Source organism: Oncorhynchus mykiss, unplaced genomic scaffold (genome assembly GCF_013265735.2).
Source record: "Oncorhynchus mykiss isolate Arlee unplaced genomic scaffold, USDA_OmykA_1.1 un_scaffold_392, whole genome shotgun sequence".
Classification (NCBI taxonomy): domain Eukaryota; kingdom Metazoa; phylum Chordata; class Actinopteri; order Salmoniformes; family Salmonidae; genus Oncorhynchus; species Oncorhynchus mykiss.
Genome location: NW_023493839.1, coordinates 96,093 through 113,374, shown reverse-complemented (window position 1 = coordinate 113,374; position 17,282 = coordinate 96,093). Strand labels below are relative to the sequence as shown.

At 41.7% G+C, this 17,282-nt stretch overlaps 7 non-coding genes across 7 annotated transcripts; all 7 read right to left on the bottom strand.

The window, feature by feature from the left end:
- Positions 1-3,072: 3,072 nt before the first annotated feature.
- Positions 3,073-3,145, bottom strand: trnar-ccu. Its single transcript has one exon. It is a non-coding gene; the product is annotated as a tRNA-Arg (tRNA).
- A 2,024-nt stretch (positions 3,146-5,169) lies between these two features.
- Positions 5,170-5,242, bottom strand: trnar-ccu. The gene has a single exon. It is a non-coding gene; the product is annotated as a tRNA-Arg (tRNA).
- Positions 5,243-8,649: 3,407 nt separating this feature from the next.
- Positions 8,650-8,722, bottom strand: trnar-ccu. Its single transcript has one exon. It is a non-coding gene; the product is annotated as a tRNA-Arg (tRNA).
- Positions 8,723-9,637: 915 nt separating this feature from the next.
- trnar-ccu lies at positions 9,638-9,710 on the bottom strand. Its single transcript has one exon. It is a non-coding gene; the product is annotated as a tRNA-Arg (tRNA).
- A 1,747-nt stretch (positions 9,711-11,457) lies between these two features.
- On the bottom strand, positions 11,458-11,530 carry trnar-ccu. The gene has a single exon. It is a non-coding gene; the product is annotated as a tRNA-Arg (tRNA).
- Positions 11,531-14,245: 2,715 nt separating this feature from the next.
- On the bottom strand, positions 14,246-14,318 carry trnar-ccu. The gene has a single exon. It is a non-coding gene; the product is annotated as a tRNA-Arg (tRNA).
- Positions 14,319-16,338: 2,020 nt separating this feature from the next.
- trnar-ccu lies at positions 16,339-16,411 on the bottom strand. Its single transcript has one exon. It is a non-coding gene; the product is annotated as a tRNA-Arg (tRNA).
- Between the last annotated feature and the right edge of the window lie 871 nt (positions 16,412-17,282).

Below are 17,282 nucleotides of genomic sequence, written 5' to 3'. Positions count from 1 at the left end.
TCGACCTCTGGGTTATGGACACAGCCCGCATCTGCTGGGCCACAATGTCTACAACCACCCCAGATGGGACTTGAACCCACAATTCCTGGCTTAGGAGGCCAGTGCCTTATCCATTAGGCCACTGGGCACTGTCTACCGTTCACAACCAGTACGAACTGGTTATGGGCCCAGCATGCATCCGCTGCACAACTCCGCTTTCAGCCACTTCAGCAAAGACTAAACCTCACATCCATGGCTTAGGAGGCCAGTGTCTTAAGCCACTGGGGGTCTTTGTAATCAATATGACCAATACGAACTGAGTAAGAGGTAAAAAACAAAATGTATAATGGCACTTACACATGGAATGAAACTACGCATTTTAAAAAAATATTTGTTTGCACTTAAATGCTATAAAAGCTGGTAGCCGAAAAATGTTTTCGATCCATCAACCTCTGGGTTATGGGCCCAGCACGCATCCGCTTGCAAAACTCTGCTTTCAGCCACTTCAGCAAAGACTAAACCTCACATCCATGGCTTAGGAGGCCAGTGTCTTAAGCCACCTGGGGGTCTTCTTTGTAATCAATATGACCAATACGAACTGATGTAAGAGGTAAAAAACAAAATGTATAATGGCACTTACACATGGAATGAAACTACGCATTTAAAAAAAATATTTGTTCGCACTTAAATGCTATAAAAAGCTGGTTAGCCGAAAATGTTTTCGATCCATCAACCTCTGGGTTATGGGCCCAGCACGCATCCGCTGCACAACTCTGCTTTCAGCCACTTCAGCAAAGACTAAACCTCACAATCCATGGCTTAGGAGGCCAGTGTCTTAAGCCACTGGGGATCTTTGTAATCAATATGACCAATACGAACTGATGGTAAGAGGTAAAAAAAAAATGTATAATGGCACTGTCTACCTTTCACAACCAGTACGAACTGGTTATGGGCCCAGCATGCATCCGCTGCACAACTCTGCTTTCAGCCACTTCAGCAAAGACTAAACCTCACCAATCCATGGCTTAGGAGGCCAGTGTCTTAAGCCACTGGGGATCTTTGTAATCAATATGACCAATACGAACTGATGGAAGATGTAAAAAAAAAATGTATAATGGCACATACACATGGAATGAAACTACGCATTTTTTTAAAAATATTTGTTCGCACTTAAATGCTATAAAAAGCTGGTTAGCAGAAAATGTTTTCGATCCATCAACCTCTGGCTTATGGGCCCAGCACGCATCCGCTGCAAAACTCTGCTTTCAGCCACTTCAGCAAAGACTAAACCTCACAATCCATGGCTTAGGAGGCCAGTGTCTTAAGCCACTGGGGGTCTTTGTAATCAATATGACCAATACGAACTGATGTAAGAGGTAAAAAACAAAATGTATAATGGCACTTACACATGGAATGAAACTACGCATTAAAAAAATATTTGTTCGCACTTAAATGCTATAAAAAGCTGGTTAGCCGAAAATGTTTTCGATCCATCAACCTCTGGGTTATGGGCCCAGCACGCATCCGCTGCACAACTCTGCTTTCAGCCACTTCAGCAAAGACTAAACTTCACAATCCATGGCTTAGGAGGCCAGTGTCTTAAGCCACTGGGGATCTTTGTAATCAATATGACCAATACGAACTGATGTAAGAGGTAAAAAAAAATGTATAATGGCACTTACACATGGAATGAAACTACGCATTTTTAAAAATATTTGTTGGCACTTAAATGCTATAAAAAGCTGGTTAGCCGAAAATGTTTTCGATCCATCAACCTCTGGGTTATGGGCCCAGCACGCATCCGCTGCACAACTCTGCTTTCAGCCACTTCAGCAAAGACTAAACCTCACAATCCATGGCTTAGGAGGCCAGTGTCTTAAGCCACTGGGGATCTTTGTAATCAATATGACCAATACGAACTGATGTAAGAGGTAAAAAAAAAATGTATAATGGCACTTACACATGGAATGAAACTACGCATTTTTTAAAAATATTTGTTGGCACTTAATGCTATAAAAAGCTGGTTAGCCGAAAATGTTTTCGATCCATCGACCTCTGGGTTATGGACACAGCACGCATCTGCTGGGCCCACAATGTTTCCAACCACCCCAGATGGGACTTGAACCCACAATTCCTGGCTTAGGAGGCCAGTGCCTTATCCATTAGGCCACTGGGCACTGTCTACCTTTCACAACCAGTACGAACTGGTTATGGGCCCAGCATGCATCCGCTGCACAACTCTGCTTTCAGCCACTTCAGCAAAGACTAAACCTCACAATCCATGGCTTAGGAGGCCAGTGTCTTAGGCCACTGGGGATCTTTGTAATCAATATGACCAATACGAACTGATGGAAGATGTAAAAAAAAAAATGTATAATGGCACATACACATGGAATGAAACTACGCATTTTTTTAAAATATTTGTTCGCACTTAAATGCTATAAAAAGCTGGTTAGCAGAAAATGTTTTCGATCCATCAACCTCTGGCTTATGGGCCAGCACGCATCCGCTGCAAAACTCTGCTTTCAGCCACTTCAGCAAAGACTAAACCTCACTCACAATCCATGGCTTAGGAGGCCAGTGTCTTAAGCCACTGGGGGTCTTTGTAATCAATATGACCAATACGAACTGATGTAAGAGGTAAAAAACAAAATGTATAATGGCACTTACACATGGAATGAAACTACGCATTTAAAAAAATATTTGTTCGCACTTAAATGCTATAAAAAGCTGGTTAGCCGAAAATGTTTTCGATCCATCAACCTCTGGGTTATGGGCCCAGCACGCATCCGCTGCACAACTCTGCTTTCAGCCACTTCAGCAAAGACTAAACCTCACAATCCATGGCTTAGGAGGCCAGTGTCTTAAGCCACTGGGGATCTTTGTAATCAATATGACCAATACGAACTGATGTAAGAGGTAAAAAAAAAATGTATAATGGCACTTACACATGGAATGAAACTACGCATTTTTTAAAAATATTTGTTGGCACTTAAATGCTATAAAAAGCTGGTTAGCCGAAAATGTTTTCGATCCATCGACCTCTGGGTTATGGACACAGCACCGCATCTGCTGGGCCACAATGTTTCCAACCACCCCAGATGGGACTTGAACCCACAATTCCTGGCTTAGGAGGCCAGTGCCTTATCCATTAGGCCACTGGGGCACTGTCTACCTTCACAAACCAGTACGAACTGGTTATGGGCCCAGCATGCATCCGCTGCACAACTCTGCTTTCAGCCACTTCAGCAAAGACTAAACCTCACAATCCATGGCTTAGGAGGCCAGTGTCTTAGGCCACTGGGGATCTTTGTAATCAATATGACCAATACGAACTGATGGAAGATGTAAAAAAAAAATGTATAATGGCACATACACATGGAATGAAACTACGCATTTTTTTAAAAATATTTGTTCGCACTTAAATGCTATAAAAAGCTGGTTAGCAGAAAATGTTTCGATCCATCAACCTCTGGCTTATGGGCCCAGCACGCATCCGCTGCAAAACTCTGCTTTCAGCCACTTCAGCAAAGACTAAACCTCACAATCCATGGCTTAGGAGGCCAGTGTCTTAAGCCACTGGGGGTCTTTGTAATCAATATGACCAATACGAACTGATGTAAGAGGTAAAAAACAAAATGTATAATGGCACTTACACATGGAATGAAACTACGCATTTAAAAAAAATATTTGTTCGCACTTAAATGCTATAAAAAGCTGGTTAGCCGAAAATGTTTTCGATCCATCAACCTCTGGGTTATGGGCCCAGCACGCATCCGCTGCAAAACTCTGCTTTCAGCCACTTCAACAAAGACTAAACCTCACAATCCATGGCTTAGGAGGCCAGTGTCTTAAGCCACTGGGGGTCTTTGTAATCAATATGACCAATACGAACTGATGTAAGAGGTAAAAAACAAAATGTATAATGGCACATACACATGGAATGAAACTACGCATTTTTTTAAAATATTTGTTCGCACTTAAATGCTATAAAAAGCTGGTTAGCAGAAAATGTTTTCGATCCATCAACCTCTGGCTTATGGGCCCAGCACGCATCCGCTGCAAAACTCTGCTTTCAGCCACTTCAGCAAAGACTAAACCTCACAATCCATGGCTTAGGAGGCCAGTGTCTTAAGCCACTGGGGGTCTTTGTAATCAATATGACCAATACGAACTGATGTAAGAGGTAAAAAACAAAATGTATAATGGCACTTACACATGGAATGAAACTACGCATTTAAAAAAAATATTTGTTCGCACTTAAATGCTATAAAAAGCTGGTTAGCCGAAAATGTTTTCGATCCATCAACCTCTGGGTTATGGGCCCAGCACGCATCCGCTGCAAAACTCTGCTTTCAGCCACTTCAGCAAAGACTAAACCTCACAATCCATGGCTTAGGAGGCCAGTGTCTTAAGCCACTGGGGGTCTTTGTAATCAATATGACCAATACGAACTGATGTAAGAGGTAAAAAACAAAATGTATAATGGCACTTACACATGGAATGAAACTACGCATTTAAAAAAAATATTTGTTTGCACTTAAATGCTATAAAAAGCTGGTTAGCCGAAAATGTTTTCGATCCATCAACCTCTGGGTTATGGGCCCAGCACGCATCCGCTGCACAACTCTGCTTTCAGCCACTTCAGCAAAGACTAAACCTCACAATCCATGGCTTAGGAGGCCAGTGTCTTAAGCCACTGGGGGTCTTTGTAATCAATATGACCAATACGAACTGATGTAAGAGGTAAAAAACAAAATGTATAATGGCACTTACACATGGAATGAAACTACGCATTTAAATAAAATATTTGTTTGCACTTAAATGCTATAAAAAGCTGGTTAGCCGAAAATGTTATCAATCCATCAACCTCTGGGTTATGGGCCCAGCACGCATCCGCTGCACAACTCTGCTTTCAGCCACTTCAGCAAAGACTAAACCTCACAATCCATGGCTTAGGAGGCCAGTGTCTTAAGCCACTGGGGATCTTTGTAATCAATATGACCAATACGAACTGAGGTATGAGGTAAAAAAAAATGTATAATGGCACTTACACATGTAATGAAACTACGCATTTTTTAAAAATATTTGTTGGCACTTAAATGCTATAAAATGCAGGTTAGCCGAAAATGGTTTCGATCCATGGGTTATGGGCCCAGCACACATCTGCTGGGCCACAATGTTTCCAACCACCCCAGATGGGACTTGAACCCACAATTCCTGGCTTAGGAGGCCAGTGCCTTATCCATTAGGCCACTGGGGCACTGTCTACCTTTCACAACCAGTACGAACTGGTTATGGGCCCAGCATGCATCCGCTGCACAACTCTGCTTTCAGCCACTTCAGCAAAGACTAAACCTCACAATCCATGGCTTAGGAGGCCAGTGTCTTAGGCCACTGGGGATCTTTGTAATCAATATGACCAATACGAACTGATGGAAGATGTAAAAAAAAAAATGTATAATGGCACATACACATGGAATGAAACTACGCATTTTTTAAAAATATTTGTTCGCACTTAAATGCTATAAAAAGCTGGTTAGCAGAAAATGTTTTCGATCCATCAACCTCTGGGTTATGGGCCCAGCACGCATCCGCTGCAAAACTCTGCTTTCAGCCACTTCAGCAAAGACTAAACCTCACAATCCATGGCTTAGGAGGCCAGTGTCTTAAGCCACTGGGGGTCTTTGTAATCAATATGACCAATACGAACTGATGTAAGAGGTAAAAAACAAAATGTATAATGGCACTTACACATGGAATGAAACTACGCATTTTAAAAAAATATTTGTTTGCACTTAAATGCTATAAAAAGCTGGTTAGCCGAAAATGTTTTCGATCCATCAACCTCTGGGTTATGGGCCCAGCACGCATCCGCTGCAAAACTCTGCTTTCAGCCACTTCAGCAAAGACTAAACCTCACAATCCATGGCTTAGGAGGCCAGTGTCTTAAGCCACTGGGGGTCTTTGTAATCAATATGACCAATACGAACTGATGTAAGAGGTAAAAAACAAAATGTATAATGGCACTTACACATGGAATGAAACTACGCATTTTAAAAAAATATTTGTTTGCACTTAAATGCTATAAAAAGCTGGTTAGCCGAAAATGTTTTCGATCCATCAACCTCTGGGTTATGGGCCCAGCACGCATCCACTGCACAACTCTGCTTTCAGCCACTTCAGCAAAGACTAAACCTCACAATCCATGGTTTAGAAGGCCAGTGTCTTAGGCCACTGGGGATATTTGTAATCAATATGACCAATACGAACTGATGGAAGAGGTAAATAATGGCACTTACACATGGAATGAAACTACGCATTTTTTTAAAATATTTGTTCGCACTTAAATGCTATAAAAAGCTGGTTAGCAGAAAATGTTTTCGATCCATCAACCTCTGGCTTATGGGCCCAGCACGCATCCGCTGCAAAACTCTGCTTTCAGCCACTTCAGCAAAGACTAAACCTCACAATCCATGGCTTAGGAGGCCAGTGTCTTAAGCCACTGGGGGTCTTTGTAATCAATATGACCAATACGAACTGATGTAAGAGGTAAAAAACAAAATGTATAATGGCACTTACACATGGAATGAAACTACGCATTTAAAAAAAATATTTGTTCGCACTTAAATGCTATAAAAAGCTGGTTAGCCGAAAATGTTTTCGATCCATCAACCTCTGGGTTATGGGCCCAGCACGCATCCGCTGCACAACTCTGCTTTCAGCCACTTCAGCAAAGACTAAACCTCACAATCCATGGCTTAGGAGGCCAGTGTCTTAAGCCACTGGGGATCTTTGTAATCAATATGACCAATACGAACTGATGTAAGAGGTAAAAAAAAAATGTATAATGGCACTTACACATGGAATGAAACTACGCATTTTTTAAAAATATTTGTTGGCACTTAAATGCTATAAAAAGCTGGTTAGCCGAAAATGTTTTCGATCCATCAACCTCTGGGTTATGGGCCCAGCACGCATCCGCTGCACAACTCTGCTTTCAGCCACTTCAGCAAAGACTAAACCTCACAATCCATGGTTTAGGAGGCCAGTGTCTTAGGCCACTGGGATATTTGTAATCAATATGACCAATACGAACTGATGGAAGAGGTAAATAATGGCACTTACACATGGAATGAAACTACGCATTTTTTTAAAATATTTGTTCGCACTTAAATGCTATAAAAAGCTGGTTAGCAGAAAATGTTTTTCGATCCATCAACCTCTGGCTTATGGGCCCAGCACGCATCCGCTGCAAAACTCTGCTTTCAGCCACTTCAGCAAAGACTAAACCTCACAATCCATGGCTTAGGAGGCCAGTGTCTTAAGCCACTGGGGGTCTTTGTAATCAATATGACCAATACGAACTGATGTAAGAGGTAAAAAACAAAATGTATAATGGCACTTACACATGGAATGAAACTACGCATTTAAAAAAAATATTTGTTCGCACTTAAATGCTATAAAAAGCTGGTTAGCCGAAAATGTTTTCGATCCATCAACCTCTGGGTTATGGGCCCAGCACGCATCCGCTGCACAACTCTGCTTTCAGCCACTTCAGCAAAGACTAAACCTCACAATCCATGGCTTAGGAGGCCAGTGTCTTAAGCCACTGGGGATCTTTGTAATCAATATGACCAATACGAACTGATGTAAGAGGTAAAAAAAAAATGTATAATGGCACTTACACATGGAATGAAACTACGCATTTTTTAAAAATATTTGTTGGCACTTAAATGCTATAAAAAGCTGGTTAGCCGAAAATGTTTTCGATCCATCAACCTCTGGGTTATGGGCCCAGCACGCATCCGCTGCACAACTCTGCTTTCAGCCACTTCAGCAAAGACTAAACCTCACAATCCATGGCTTAGGAGGCCAGTGTCTTAAGCCACTGGGGGTCTTTGTAATCAATATGACCAATACGAACTGATGTAAGAGGTAAAAAACAAAATGTATAATGGCACTTACACATGGAATGAAACTACGCATTTAAAAAAAATATTTGTTCGCACTTAAATGCTATAAAAAGCTGGTTAGCCGAAAATGTTTTCGATCCATCAACCTCTGGGTTATGGGCCCAGCACGCATCCGCTGCACAACTCTGCTTTCAGCCACTTCAGCAAAGACTAAACCTCACAATCCATGGCTTAGGAGGCCAGTGTCTTAAGCCACTGGGGATCTTTGTAATCAATATGACCAATACGAACTGATGTAAGAGGTAAAAAAAAAATGTATAATGGCACTTACACATGGAATGAAACTACGCATTTTTTAAAAATATTAGTTGGCACTTAAATGCTATAAAAAGCTGGTTAGCCGAAAATGTTTTCGATCCATCAACCTCTGGGTTATGGGCCCAGCACGCATCCGCTGCACAACTCTGCTTTCAGCCACTTCAGCAAAGACTAAACCTCACAATCCATGGCTTAGGAGGCCAGTGTCTTAAGCCACTGGGGATCTTTGTAATCAATATGACCAATACGAACTGATGTAAGAGGTAAAAAAAAAATGTATAATGGCACTTACACATGGAATGAAACTACGCATTTTTTAAAAATATTTGTTGGCACTTAAATGCTATAAAAAGCTGGTTAGCCGAAAATGTTTTCGATCCATCGACCTCTGGGTTATGGACACAGCACGCATCTGCTGGGCCACAATGTTTCCAACCACCCCAGATGGGACTTGAACCCACAATTCCTGGCTTAGGAGGCCAGTGCCTTATCCATTAGGCCACTGGGGCACTGTCTACCTTTCACAACCAGTACGAACTGGTTATGGGCCCAGCATGCATCCGCTGCACAACTCTGCTTTCAGCCACTTCAGCAAAGACTAAACCTCACAATCCATGGCTTAGGAGGCCAGTGTCTTAGGCCACTGGGGATCTTTGTAATCAATATGACCAATACGAACTGATGGAAGATGTAAAAAAAAAAATGTATAATGGCACATACACATGGAATGAAACTACGCATTTTTTTAAAATATTTGTTCGCACTTAAATGCTATAAAAAGCTGGTTAGCAGAAAATGTTTTCGATCCATCAACCTCTGGCTTATGGGCCCAGCACGCATCCGCTGCAAAACTCTGCTTTCAGCCACTTCAGCAAAGACTAAACCTCACAATCCATGGCTTAGGAGGCCAGTGTCTTAAGCCACTGGGGGTCTTTGTAATCAATATGACCAATACGAACTGATGTAAGAGGTAAAAAACAAAATGTATAATGGCACTTACACATGGAATGAAACTACGCATTTAAAAAAAATATTTGTTTGCACTTAAATGCTATAAAAAGCTGGTTAGCCGAAAATGTTTTCGATCCATCAACCTCTGGGTTATGGGCCCAGCACGCATCCGCTGCAAAACTCTGCTTTCAGCCACTTCAGCAAAGACTAAACCTCACAATCCATGGCTTAGGAGGCCAGTGTCTTAAGCCACTGGGGGTCTTTGTAATCAATATGACCAATACGAACTGATGTAAGAGGTAAAAAACAAAATGTATAATGGCACTTACACATGGAATGAAACTACGCATTTTAAAAAAATATTTGTTGGCACTTAAATGCTATAAAAAGCTGGTTAGCCGAAAATGTTTTCGATCCATCGACCTCTGGGTTATGGACACAGCACGCATCTGCTGGGCCACAATGTTTCCAACCACCCCAGATGGGACTTGAACCCACAATTCCTGGCTTAGGAGGCCAGTGCCTTATCCATTAGGCCACTGGGGCACTGTCTACCTTTCACAACCAGTACGAACTGGTTATGGGCCCAGCATGCATCCGCTGCACAACTCTGCTTTCAGCCACTTCAGCAAAGACTAAACCTCACAATCCATGGCTTAGGAGGCCAGTGTCTTAGGCCACTGGGGATCTTTGTAATCAATATGACCAATACGAACTGATGGAAGATGTAAAAAAAAAAATGTATAATGGCACATACACATGGAATGAAACTACGCATTTTTTTAAAATATTTGTTCGCACTTAAATGCTATAAAAAGCTGGTTAGCAGAAAATGTTTTCGATCCATCAACCTCTGGCTTATGGGCCCAGCACGCATCCGCTGCAAAACTCTGCTTTCAGCCACTTCAGCAAAGACTAAACCTCACAATCCATGGCTTAGGAGGCCAGTGTCTTAAGCCACTGGGGGTCTTTGTAATCAATATGACCAATACGAACTGATGTAAGAGGTAAAAAACAAAATGTATAATGGCACTTACACATGGAATGAAACTACGCATTTAAAAAAAATATTTGTTCGCACTTAAATGCTATAAAAAGCTGGTTAGCCGAAAATGTTTTCGATCCATCAACCTCTGGGTTATGGGCCCAGCACGCATCCGCTGCAAAACTCTGCTTTCAGCCACTTCAACAAAGACTAAACCTCACAATCCATGGCTTAGGAGGCCAGTGTCTTAAGCCACTGGGGGTCTTTGTAATCAATATGACCAATACGAACTGATGTAAGAGGTAAAAAACAAAATGTATAATGGCACATACACATGGAATGAAACTACGCATTTTTTTAAAATATTTGTTCGCACTTAAATGCTATAAAAAGCTGGTTAGCAGAAAATGTTTTCGATCCATCAACCTCTGGCTTATGGGCCCAGCACGCATCCGCTGCAAAACTCTGCTTTCAGCCACTTCAGCAAAGACTAAACCTCACAATCCATGGCTTAGGAGGCCAGTGTCTTAAGCCACTGGGGGTCTTTGTAATCAATATGACCAATACGAACTGATGTAAGAGGTAAAAAACAAAATGTATAATGGCACTTACACATGGAATGAAACTACGCATTTAAAAAAAATATTTGTTCGCACTTAAATGCTATAAAAAGCTGGTTAGCCGAAAATGTTTTCGATCCATCAACCTCTGGGTTATGGGCCCAGCACGCATCCGCTGCAAAACTCTGCTTTCAGCCACTTCAGCAAAGACTAAACCTCACAATCCATGGCTTAGGAGGCCAGTGTCTTAAGCCACTGGGGGTCTTTGTAATCAATATGACCAATACGAACTGATGTAAGAGGTAAAAAACAAAATGTATAATGGCACTTACACATGGAATGAAACTACGCATTTAAAAAAAATATTTGTTTGCACTTAAATGCTATAAAAAGCTGGTTAGCCGAAAATGTTTTCGATCCATCAACCTCTGGGTTATGGGCCCAGCACGCATCCGCTGCACAACTCTGCTTTCAGCCACTTCAGCAAAGACTAAACCTCACAATCCATGGCTTAGGAGGCCAGTGTCTTAAGCCACTGGGGATCTTTGTAATCAATATGACCAATACGAACTGAGGTAAGAGGTAAAAAAAAAAATGTATAATGGCACTTACACATGTAATGAAACTACGCATTTTTTAAAAATATTTGTTGGCACTTAAATGCTATAAAATGCAGGTTAGCCGAAAATGGTTTCGATCCATGGGTTATGGGCCCAGCACACATCTGCTGGGCCACAATGTTTCCAACCACCCCAGATGGGACTTGAACCCACAATTCCTGGCTTAGGAGGCCAGTGCCTTATCCATTAGGCCACTGGGGCACTGTCTACCTTTCACAACCAGTACGAACTGGTTATGGGCCCAGCATGCATCCGCTGCACAACTCTGCTTTCAGCCACTTCAGCAAAGACTAAACCTCACAATCCATGGCTTAGGAGGCCAGTGTCTTAGGCCACTGGGGATCTTTGTAATCAATATGACCAATACGAACTGATGGAAGATGTAAAAAAAAAAATGTATAATGGCACATACACATGGAATGAAACTACGCATTTTTTAAAAATATTTGTTCGCACTTAAATGCTATAAAAAGCTGGTTAGCAGAAAATGTTTTCGATCCATCAACCTCTGGGTTATGGGCCCAGCACGCATCCGCTGCAAAACTCTGCTTTCAGCCACTTCAGCAAAGACTAAACCTCACAATCCATGGCTTAGGAGGCCAGTGTCTTAAGCCACTGGGGGTCTTTGTAATCAATATGACCAATACGAACTGATGTAAGAGGTAAAAAACAAAATGTATAATGGCACTTACACATGGAATGAAACTACGCATTTAAAAAAAATATTTGTTTGCACTTAAATGCTATAAAAAGCTGGTTAGCCGAAAATGTTTTTGATCCATCAACCTCTGGGTTATGGGCCCAGCACGCATCCGCTGCACAACTCTGCTTTCAGCCACTTCAGCAAAGACGAAACCTCACAATCCATGGCTTAGGAGGCCAGTGTCTTAGGCCACTGGGGATATTTGTAATCAATATGACCAATACGAACTGATGGAAGAGGTAAAAAAAAAATGTATAATGGCACTTACACATGGAATGAAACAACGCATTTTTTAAAAATATTTGTTCGCACTTAAATGCTATAAAAAGCTGGTTAGCCGAAAATGTTTTCGATCCATCAACCTCTGGGTTATGGGCCCAGCACGCATCCGCTGCAAAACTCTGCTTTCAGCCACTTCAGCAAAGACTAAACCTCACAATCCATGGCTTAGGAGGCCAGTGTCTTAAGCCACTGGGGATCTTTGTAATCAATATGACCAATACGAACTGATGTAAGAGGTTAAAAAAAATGTATAATGGCACTTACACATGGAATGAAACTACGCATTTTTAAAAAATATTTGTTGGCACTTAAATGCTATAAAAAGCTGGTTAGCCGAAAATGGTTTCGATCCATCAACCTCTGGGTTATGGTTCCAGCACGCATCCGCTGCAAAACTCTGCTTTCAGCCACTTCAGCAAAGACTAAACCTCACAATCCATGGCTTAGGAGGCCAGTGTCTTAAGCCACTGGGGATCTTTGTAATCAATATGACCAATACGAACTGATGTAAGAGGTTAAAAAAAAATGTATAATGGCACTTACACATGGAATGAAACTACGCATTTTTAAAAATATTTGTTGGCACTTAAATGCTATAAAAAGCAGGTTAGCCGAAAATGGTTTCGATCCATGGGTTATGGGCCCAGCACGCATCTGCTGGGCCACAATGTTTCCAACCACCCACAATTCCCACAATTCCTGGCTTAGGAGGCCAGTGCCTTATCCATTAGGCCACTGGGGCACTGTCTACCTTTCACAACCAGTACGAACTGGTTATGGGCCCAGCATGCATCCGCTGCACAACTCTGCTTTCAGCCACTTCAGCAAAGACTAAACCTCACAATCCATGGCTTAGGAGGCCAGTGTCTTAGGCCACTGGGGATCTTTGTAATCAATATGACCAATACGAACTGATGGAAGATGTAAAAAAAAAATGTATAATGGCACATACACATGGAATGAAACTACGCTTTTTTTAAAAATATTTGTTCGCACTTAAATGCTATAAAAAGCTGGTTAGCAGAAAATGTTTTCGATCCATCAACCTCTGGGTTATGGGCCCAGCACGCATCCGCTGCAAAACTCTGCTTTCAGCTTCTTCATTAAAGACTAAACCTCACAATCCATGGCTTAGGAGGCCAGTGTCTTAAGCCACTGGGGGTCTTTGTAATCAATATGACCAATACGAACTGATGTAAGAGGTAAAAAACAAAATGTATAATGGCACTTACACATGGAATGAAACTACGCATTTAAAAAAAATATTTGTTTGCACTTAAATGCTATAAAAAGCTGGTTAGCCGAAAATGTTTTCGATCCATCAACCTCTGGGTTATGGGCCCAGCACGCATCCGCTGCACAACTCTGCTTTCAGCCACTTCAGCAAAGACTAAACCTCACAATCCATGGCTTAGGCCAGTGTCTTAGGCCACTGGGGATATTTGTAATCAATATGACCAATACGAACTGATGGAAGAGGTAAAAAAAAAATGTATAATGGCACTTACACATGGAATGAAACAACGCATTTTTTAAAAATATTTGTTCGCACTTAAATGCTATAAAAAGCTGGTTAGCCGAAAATGTTTTCGATCCATCAACCCCTGGGTTATGGGCCCAGCACGCATCCGCTGCAAAAGTCTGCTTTCAGCCACTTCAGCAAAGACTAAACCTCACAATCCATGGCTTAGGAGGCCAGTGTCTTAAGCCACTGGGGATCTTTGTAATCAATATGACCAATACGAACTGATGTAAGAGGTTAAAAAAAAATGTATAATGGCACTTACACATGGAATGAAACTACGCATTTTTTAAAAATATTTGTTGGCACTTAAATGCTATAAAAAGCTGGTTAGCCGAAAATGGTTTCGATCCATCAACCTCTGGGTTATGGGCCCAGCACGCATCTGCTGGGCCACAATGTTTTCAACCACCCCAGATGGGACTTGAACCCACAATTCCTGGCTTAGGAGGCCAGTGCCTTATCCATTAGGCCACTGGGGCACTGTCTACCTTTCACAACCAGTACGAACTGGTTATGGGCCCAGCATGCATCCGCTGCACAACTCTGCTTTCAGCCACTTCAGCAAAGACTAAACCTCACAATCCATGGCTTAGGAGGCCAGTGTCTTAAGCCACTGGGGGTCTTTGTAATCAATATGACCAATACGAACTGATGTAAGAGGTAAAAAACAAAATGTATAATGGCACTTACACATGGAATGAAACTACGCATTTAAAAAAAATATTTGTTTGCACTTAAATGCTATAAAAAGCTGGTTAGCCGAAAATGTTTTCGATCCATCAACCTCTGGGTTATGGGCCCAGCACGCATCCGCTGCACAACTCTGCTTTCAGCCACTTCAGCAAAGACTAAACCTCACAATCCATGGCTTAGGCCAGTGTCTTAGGCCACTGGGGATATTTGTAATCAATATGACCAATACGAACTGATGGAAGAGGTAAAAAAAAAATGTATAATGGCACATACACATGGAATGAAACTACGCTTTTTTTAAAAATATTTGTTCGCACTTAAATGCTATAAAAAGCTGGTTAGCAGAAAATGTTTTCGATCCATCAACCTCTGGGTTATGGGCCCAGCACGCATCCGCTGCAAAACTCTGCTTTCAGCTTCTTCAGCAAAGACTAAACCTCACAATCCAAGGCTTAGGAGGCCAGTGTCTTAAGCCACTGGGGGTCTTTGTAATCAATATGACCAATACGAACTGATGTAAGAGGTAAAAAACAAAATGTATAATGGCACTTACACATGGAATGAAACTACGCATTTAAAAAAAATATTTGTTTGCACTTAAATGCTATAAAAAGCTGGTTAGCCGGAAATTTTTCGATCCATCAACCTCTGGGTTATGGGCCCAGCACGCATCCGCTGCACAACTCTGCTTTCAGCCACTTCAGCAAAGACTAAACCTCACAATCCATGGCTTAGGCCAGTGTCTTAGGCCACTGGGGATATTTGTAATCAATATGACCAATACGAACTGATGGAAGAGGTAAAAAAAAAATGTATAATGGCACTTACACATGGAATGAAACAACGCATTTTTTAAAAATATTTGTTCGCACTTAAATGCTATAAAAAGCTGGTTAGCCGAAAATGTTTTCGATCCATCAACCTCTGGGTTATGGGCCCAGCACGCATCCGCTGCAAAACTCTGCTTTCAGCCACTTCAGCAAAGACTAAACCTCACAATCCATGGCTTAGGAGGCCAGTGTCTTAAGCCACTGGGGGTCTTTGTAATCAATATGACCAATACGAACTGATGTAAGAGGTAAAAAACAAAATGTATAATGGCACTTACACATGGAATGAAACTACGCATTTAAAAAAAATATTTGTTTGCACTTAAATGCTATAAAAAGCTGGTTAGCCGAAAATTTTTCGATCCATCAACCTCTGGGTTATGGGCCCAGCACGCATCCGCTGCACAACTCTGCTTTCAGCCACTTCAGCAAAGACTAAACCTCACAATCCATGGCTTAGGCCAGTGTCTTAGGCCACTGGGGATATTTGTAATCAATATGACCAATACGAACTGATGGAAGAGGTAAAAAAAAAATGTATAATGGCACTTACACATGGAATGAAACAACGCATTTTTTAAAAATATTTGTTCGCACTTAAATGCTATAAAAAGCTGGTTAGCCGAAAATGTTTTCGATCCATCAACCTCTGGGTTATGGGCCCAGCACGCATCCGCTGCAAAACTCTGCTTTCAGCCACTTCAGCAAAGACTAAACCTCACAATCCATGGCTTAGGAGGCCAGTGTCTTAAGCCACTGGGGATCTTTGTAATCAATATGACCAATACGAACTGATGTAAGAGGTTAAAAAAAAATGTATAATGGCACTTACACATGGAATGAAACTACGCATTTTTTAAAAATATTTGTTGGCACTTAAATGCTATAAAAAGCTGGTTAGCCGAAAATGGTTTCGATCCATCTACCTCTGGGTTATGGGCCCAGCACGCATCTGCTGGGCCACAATGTTTTCAACCACCCCAGCTGGGACTTGAACCCACAATTCCTGGCTTAGGAGGCCAGTGCCTTATCCATTAGGCCACTGGGGCACTGTCTACCTTTCACAACCAGTACGAACTGGTTATGGGCCCAGCATGCATCCGCTGCACAACTCTGCTTTCAGCCACTTCAGCAAAGACTAAACCTCACAATCCATGGCTTAGGAGGCCAGTGTCTTAGGCCACTGGGGATCTTTGTAATCAATATGACCAATACGAACTGATGGAAGATGTAAAAAAAAAAAAGTATAATGGCACATACACATGGAATGAAACTACGCATTTTTTAAAAATATTTGTTCGCACTTAAATGCTATAAAAAGCTGGTTAGCAGAAAAAGTTTTCGATCCATCAACCTCTGGGTTATGGGCCCAGCACGCATCCGCTGCAAAACTCTGCTTTCAGCCACTTCAGCAAAGACTAAACCTCACAATCCATGGCTTAGGAGGCCAGTGTCTTAAGCCACTGGGGGTCTTTGTACTCAATATGACCAATACGAACTGATGTAAGAGGTAAAAAACAAAATGTATAATGGCACTTAAACATGGAATGAAACTACGCATTTAAAAAAAATATTTGTTTGCACTTAAATGCTATAAAAAGCTGGTTAGCAGAAAATGTTTTCGATCCATCAACCTCTGGGTTATGGGCCCAGCACGCATCCGCTGCACAACTCAGCTTTCAGCCACTTCAGCAAAGACTAAACCTCACAATCCATGGTTTAGGAGGCCAGTGTCTTAGGCCACTGGGGATATTTGTAATCAATATGACCAATACGAACTGATGGAAGAGGTAAAAAACAAAATGTATAATGGCACTTACACATGGAATGAAACTACGCATTTAAAAAAAATATTTGTTTGCACTTAAATGCTATAAAAAGCTGGTTAGCCGAAAATGGGTCTTTGTAATCAATATGACC